Here is a 6,603-nt window from a genome sequence, read left to right on the forward strand (position 1 = left end):
GATGAAAGGACTGAGAGGCCCAGTGGCCCAGATGCCTCTTCACCTGGAGAGGTAGAACAGAGCTGAGAATCCCAGCCTATACTTACCTTCTACTGCCTTGAGTAGCTGAGCTCAGTTCAACCCTGGCCAGGGCTCTTATATCAAGGAGGCAGTAGCCCTGCTCAGCCTAGACCACGAGGAGCACCTCTGAGCCCCTCAGTCCACACACAGGCCTTCCACGCAGTCAGCAGGGCCCAGCTTTTCTTCTTCCTCCTCATTTTTTAATGTTCACTTATTTATTTTGCGAGAGTGTGAGAGCATGTGCGTGAGTGGGGGAGGGACAGAGAGAGAGGAGAGAGAATTCCAAGCAAGCTCTGCGTTGCCAGCACAGACCCCGACGTGGGGCTCGATCTCATGAAGTGTGAGATCATGACCTGAGCCGAAATCAAGAGCCGGACTCTTGACCGACTGAGCCACGCAGGCGCCCCTTGTGGCCATTCTTTAATCAACTACTGTTTACGGAGACCACGCAGTGGCCGCCGCTGCTCTCTCGTCCCAGAGCAACACAGAGGCATTGGCAGAGAGAATGTGCTCTCATATTCCTCCTGTCTCCAGAGGCCAAATTGCTCTCATGTGATAGCATGTTGTTTAAGAAACAGTGAATTCTGTCATCCCATTAAATTTAACTCCTTCTATTTCCTAGAAAGTATAATACAAGGAGAATAACTCAAATAAGCACTATTTACTAAATACTGTCCAGGATTTGCTTAGAATAGTGAGAAAAAGTGAGATCTCAGAAAATCTAAGAAGGTATAAAATACTTGTGTAAAAAGAGTTTAAAAAATAAAAACAAATATAGATGATTCAAAAAACACATTTGAACAAAAGAAAGATTTTGTGGTGATCCGGGGTTTGTACCTGCAGGGTCGTGTTGTGGGCCCGCGGAAGCCAGGAGGTAACTCCTTTCCATTTTGTGGATGAAGGTGTCCCGGAAGCCCCTGGGGGAGGGGGAGGAGGATGGCGACCCCTCGTGGTGACGAGGGGAACAAAGGCAGCTGAACTTCAATCTTCAATTTGCAGCCCATTGATAAATCCCTGAGGCGTGCAGAACCTGACATTCCTCAAGGGCCTCAAAGGCGCCTTAGTGTTGATGTTTCCTTAGAGGCTAAAGGCTGTTATCTTGACAACAGCCATACCGCCGAGGTCCTGTAGATCCTCCTTTCAGCACACAGAAATTCCTTAGACACATACGTTATCCCTAACACCCAGCAACAAAAAAGTCTATCATCTGCCACTCCTCACAACCGCGGTGCAGCATTCCCTGCCCACAGGTCCCGCCCCCGTGCTACAAAAGGCACCTTTTTGCACCGTGCGATGTCTCTTGAATGTCTTGCTCAACAACCTGCATCAGTGGGAAGCCAGCTCCGGGATGCCCCCAGGGTCCCTGGAGGGAAGGGATAGAAGAGAACATCTTCCTGCCGAGACCTTCACGAGTGAGCTCACTGGAAACGCAGCCTTTGAGAATGGAGGGGGGACAGGGGCGCGGCTGGCAGCCCAGGGAGGGCTGAGTGACCGGGAGCACTTGTTTCTTGAGACACATTCTCCGCCTGGATCGTGAGACGCATGAGGATCTGGGTTTAGAAGCTCTGGTTTAATCACCGTTTTCACTGTTCTTTGTCTCAAGTCCGCACCTCCTGGCTGGAGGTGATGTGGTTTCTCTCGGCCTCCGATGCTCTGAACCACACCGTCAGGAGTTCTCAGTTCAAGGGACGGAATCCGATTCCTACAAGACGAAAGAGGTCTTTCCACTTTCCTTTAGGATCTCTGAACCACTTTTGGCAGCTCCAGACAGTTTGGGGCACGTCCAGGACACCGGGTACTTCAGGGCTTCCGTCTTCTTCTATCCCGAGGCAAAACATTTTTCTAGAACTCATGCGGAACTGCTACGGGCACATTCCTCGTCTCTGTACACAGTGTCTTTCCCTCACTGGCCGAACAAGTCTGTCAAAAACAAGAGAACTCTTACCAGGGCGCCCACTACAGCACCCTCCACCACCTCCCGCAGAAATGTGGGGACACCAAGACTTAGTCTCACATATAAAGCTCTCCCGCCACAACACTCCACAGTCTCCCGGGTCCGCTGCTCTAACAGCCTAGTTCCCGGGCTGATGAGCCCCCGGGGCCCCCAGGGCCGGCCGGGCCAGGGCAGTGAGGAGACGGAACTTCCACCTGAGCCACCCCCGAGGCTGGTAACCAGGGCAGAGCGTCATCACAGAGGGACAGGGGCAGGGCAGCGACAATGAAGCCACACAGCCTCAGACCCCGGCCCCTCACACGGCCCCAGCCTGTGCCCACACTGTTCCCTCTGCCTGGAAGGCCCTTCCTCTCCCTGGCCACGTGGTGAGCACCTACCCACACGTCACTGCTGGCCCCTGGTCCGTGTCCCCAGTGCCCTCGGCAGGGCGCTCAGTGCTCCGCGAATTGTCTCTGGAAGACATGAGGGAAGGAAAGGAGGAAGGGAAGGGAGAAGACAGGAAGACAGGAAGCTGGGAGGGAAGACGAAGCCGTAATTTGCCGTTCCTTAGAATCCACACATTATTTTTCTCTTCTCCTGCCAGTCGCGACTTAAGGAAAGCTTAAAATTCTTGTCCACAGAAATAGCTACCATACATAATTTAAAATATAAATATATAATTTCAAAATACTTAACGTATTAAAAAAACTGAAAATCTACATCCTGATGATATCGGGTGACGACTCTTACGAAAGTTCACTGTATTGGACTACAATGAAAACCTCAAACTTTTTTGAAAAAGTGCAAATAACAGAGATTATTCTAATTGCCTATCACGGAAACTAGACACGAGTGAAAAAATTGAAGGACAAACAGCCACCTGGAATGTCTACAGACCCCGTTTGAGTAAAGTTTGGATCTAGAAGCCACTGGACCCAACGTGCAACTTAGAACGTTAGAAATGGGACATGAAACATAAGCAAGCCGAGAAACAGACATGAGATCGAAACAGATCAAAATATCTTAGAACACAGAAGCTCTGAATGTTTTGATGCCAACATCCAAGAGCTAATTAGGTGATGCTTTTCTATTTTCTCTTTCTTTCTTTCCTTCCTTTCTCCATCTTCCCCTTCCTTCCTCCCTTCCCTCCTTCTTTCTTCCCTTCCTCCCTTCCTCTCTCTCTATTTCTTTTTCTTTCTTTCTTTCTTTCTTTCTTTCTTTCTTTCTTTTTCTTTCTTTCTCTTTCTCTTTTCTTTCTTCCTTCCTTCCTTCCTTCCTTCCTTCCTTCCTTTCTTTTCTTTCTTTCTTTCTTTCTTTCTTTCTTTCTTTCTTTCTCTTTCTCTCTTTTCTTCCTTCCTTCCTTCCTTCCTTCCTTCCTTCCTTCCTTTCTTTCTTTCTTTCTTTCCTTCTTTCTTTCTTTCTCTTTCTTTCCTTCTTCCTGGGAAAGTGTTCAGAGCTGGCTTTCAGAGCTTGGTGCAAGGAGGCGGAGGGAACAGCCTCTGGGGAGGCCCAGCAGCCCTGGGAGGATTGAGGGGAGAGCCCTGGCCCATGTCTGCCCTCTGCAGCTGTCGCAGGGGTCCCTCACCTCAAGGATGAAAAGACAACGGCCTGCTGAGGCTTAGGTCACCTGCACTTATAAAGAGGCCTCCATCCCACCCCGTCCAGCCTGTCTGGAGGGAAGCGGGCACCGTGGCTGTGGTCTGGAGCCACGGAGGTGAGGGGTGGGGCAAGGGACTCAGGGAGAGGCTGGGACGCCTTCCTCTTCCCAGAGGGGCCTCCAGGAGGCCTGGGCAGAGATGGGGGTCCCAAGGCTGGCCCTGCTGCTGGAGAACAAGGACAGCTCATACCTGAAGGGCAGGCCGGACCTCAGGATCCTCACAACCCTGGGAACAGTCCCTTGGGAGCAGCAGGCGAGGCCCGGTGCCGGGTGGGGGGCATCCAGCTGCTTCCCCCTGTAAGTGGAGGGAACTCGTGCCGGCCACGCCGGAGGCCCCGTCCCGCCCTGGGACAGGGTGTGTCCTTTACTGAGTGGGGCTCCTCAGAAGTGACCTCACCCGTCCGGGCCTCAGCTTCCTGCTCTGTAACGTGGGGATCCAGTCCTCTCAGGCTGGGCACTCGCAGCCGTGGCTTGTGGGGACGGGGACTCCTCCCAGCGCCTGCCTCCCGGGGGCATCTGTGGGGGCTCCAGCAGGAGCCCCTGCAACCTTGGCAAGAGGAGGGGAGCCCTGCTTTTATGTGGGCTTTCCCGAGAGTCCCCCTCCACCTCTTCACCTTGATTCAGCACACACTGGCCTCACCCTCCTGCCCTCCTCAGGCCGGGACACGGCACCTGACCCATCCCATCTTGGCAGAACCGCTGACCCCAACCACGCAGACATGACATTTAAATTTTTTTAATGTTTATTTATTTTTGAGAGACAGAGTGTGAGCAGGGGAGGGGCAGAGAGAGAGGGAGACACAGAATCCGAAGCAGGCTCCAGGCTCTGAGCTGTCAGCACGGAGCCCGATGCGGGGCTCGAACTCACACCAGACCCCTCATTCACTTCCTTCGTCTGACTTCAGTTATCCAGCCATTGGATGCGACGGCCGCGGTGCCCCTCCCATGGCCTGATGGCTGATAACTCACACGCAGGGAGGGCAGACAGAGCCCCTGGGTGGCAGTGCGTGGGGATGGAGACTGGGGCGCCACTTGCCAGACAGGTGCCCTCGGTCACATTCCTGAACCTCTGGTTCTCAGGTTCTCTCCGTGAAGCTCAGCAGAGCGCAGTGGGGAATAAATATGAAAATGTGGCGCCGGAACACAGTAGCTGGTGGATGAGGAAAGCTTAGCCCGTGCTGGAGAAGCCCACGTGGATGGGCACAGAGGGCTCTGGGGTGGGGGCACAGGGTAGGGAGTACCCCCTACGCTGGGGGGTGGACATGCCCCTGGTGGGGTGCGTCTGAAGGTCTGCAGACAAAAAACTGAGCAGGGAGTAGTTGTTCCTTCAGTCTTTAGTCACTGTCCCAGCAGGAACTATGAACACATACAGGTTCTAGTTTCATACAAACGATGTCGACCAAAAGAAGGTCTTGCTTCTCCAGAGGGAGGGGCAAGCTTGCAATTCCAAATTTTCACCATGAACAGGGCTTGAGCGGGAGGCACTGAGCAAGCACAAGCTTGTGCCTCTCTCTCCCGGAAGGAGCTTGCGACGTGCTGGGTCACCAAGCCCCCGAGCGGACCCGGGCTCCAGGTTTTTGTGGGAATTCGGCCTTCTCCTCCTCCCCTGAAGAGCGGCCTTTTCCCTGGTGGAAGGAGGGAATCTTCGGCTCTTTGTGCAGTTGGGCCCGGAGCCCAGATGAGGCTCCGTGGGCTCCCTGGCTCAGCCAGAACGAGCGCTACGTACCCTGGACAAAAGCCCAGGCCTCAGTGTTCTCTTGGGGCCCTTGAGGACCCCTGCCTGAGCTTGCAGCCTGGGCCACTAGGGAGAAGGCAGAGGTGCTGCCCGAGCTGAGCACAGGTTGGGGAGGGAGTGTGGGCGGGGGATGGGAAGGCAGGTCAATGTGCAGCGTCCAAGACCCCAGCACTCAGGCCCCTTGAGTGCTATGCTCCAGAAGCCACCTGGCGAAGGCAGAATCTCCTTGTGAGCCCCCAGCCAACTTGTCTGCCCCTCATTCAGCTCTGCCACTTGGGTCACTACTTAACATTACCACTTTGGCCCTCACAAGGGGCCTCTCTTAGAAGGGGCATTGGAGGGGCTTACACACTTATTGGGATGGTATTCGGACCAAGAGGCCAAAGAAAGAAGGCCTTGAAGCACACGGGGGTTCTGGTCCCCCACCAAGGAGCAGGCCACCTGAGCTGGGACAAGCTGCTTTGCTGTCCTGACTTAACAGATCCTTGGCCAAGGCGCAGCAAGAGCCCGGGGTCAATCCCCGAATCGCAGCAAGCTCAGGCCTTCAGGACAGAGGTCACAGAGCTGCTGGTCAATCTGCTCGGTCATTGCTCAGGCCTCTGTCTGGCACGAGATAGGAATGGGGTTGGGGGAGAGGGTGTGTATGGATTCCTGAGCCAAAGCTCCTGGGTTCCTGTCTAGGTCCTGACGCATGCGGCTGTGAGACCTCGGGAAGGTTACCCAGCTGGTCTGTGCCTCAGTCTCCCCATATGTAAAGTGGGAGTGAGGTGTTACCTCATCATGTCGCGGTGAAGAAGAAATGAGAGCTATAACTGGCTCGGCCCCTCGCACACCGTGGCCACTCAGCAGATGTCAGCCCCGTTCCTATCCCTGCCAGATGCCTTGCCCGGGAGGCCTCTGTGAAGGCTCTGGCTCAGGGCACAGGCCACAGATGGGACGGGCAGAGCCAGCACACCCAGGGTCCCTGAGGTCTATGAGGGAGGAGGGGACCGGCCATGGGAGAGGTATGAGGGGTGTTTTTTCTTGACAGGTGTGGTTTTCCACTAAATTAGCATCACCTCGGTCTGAGGGGAAAGCAGGGGGACCCTATGACTGCCCTCATGAGGAGGTCTGACCCCGGGCCCCAGCCCGCCCCCTGCCATTCACAGGGAGGACAGCACAGGGCTAACCCTGGGGAGTGGCTGGCAGCGGTGGGGGGCGGGGGGGGGCGCGGGCACC

This window comes from Crocuta crocuta, unplaced genomic scaffold (assembly GCF_008692635.1).
Source record: "Crocuta crocuta isolate KB4526 unplaced genomic scaffold, BGI_CrCroc_1.0 scaffold28, whole genome shotgun sequence".
Taxonomy (NCBI): domain Eukaryota; kingdom Metazoa; phylum Chordata; class Mammalia; order Carnivora; family Hyaenidae; genus Crocuta; species Crocuta crocuta.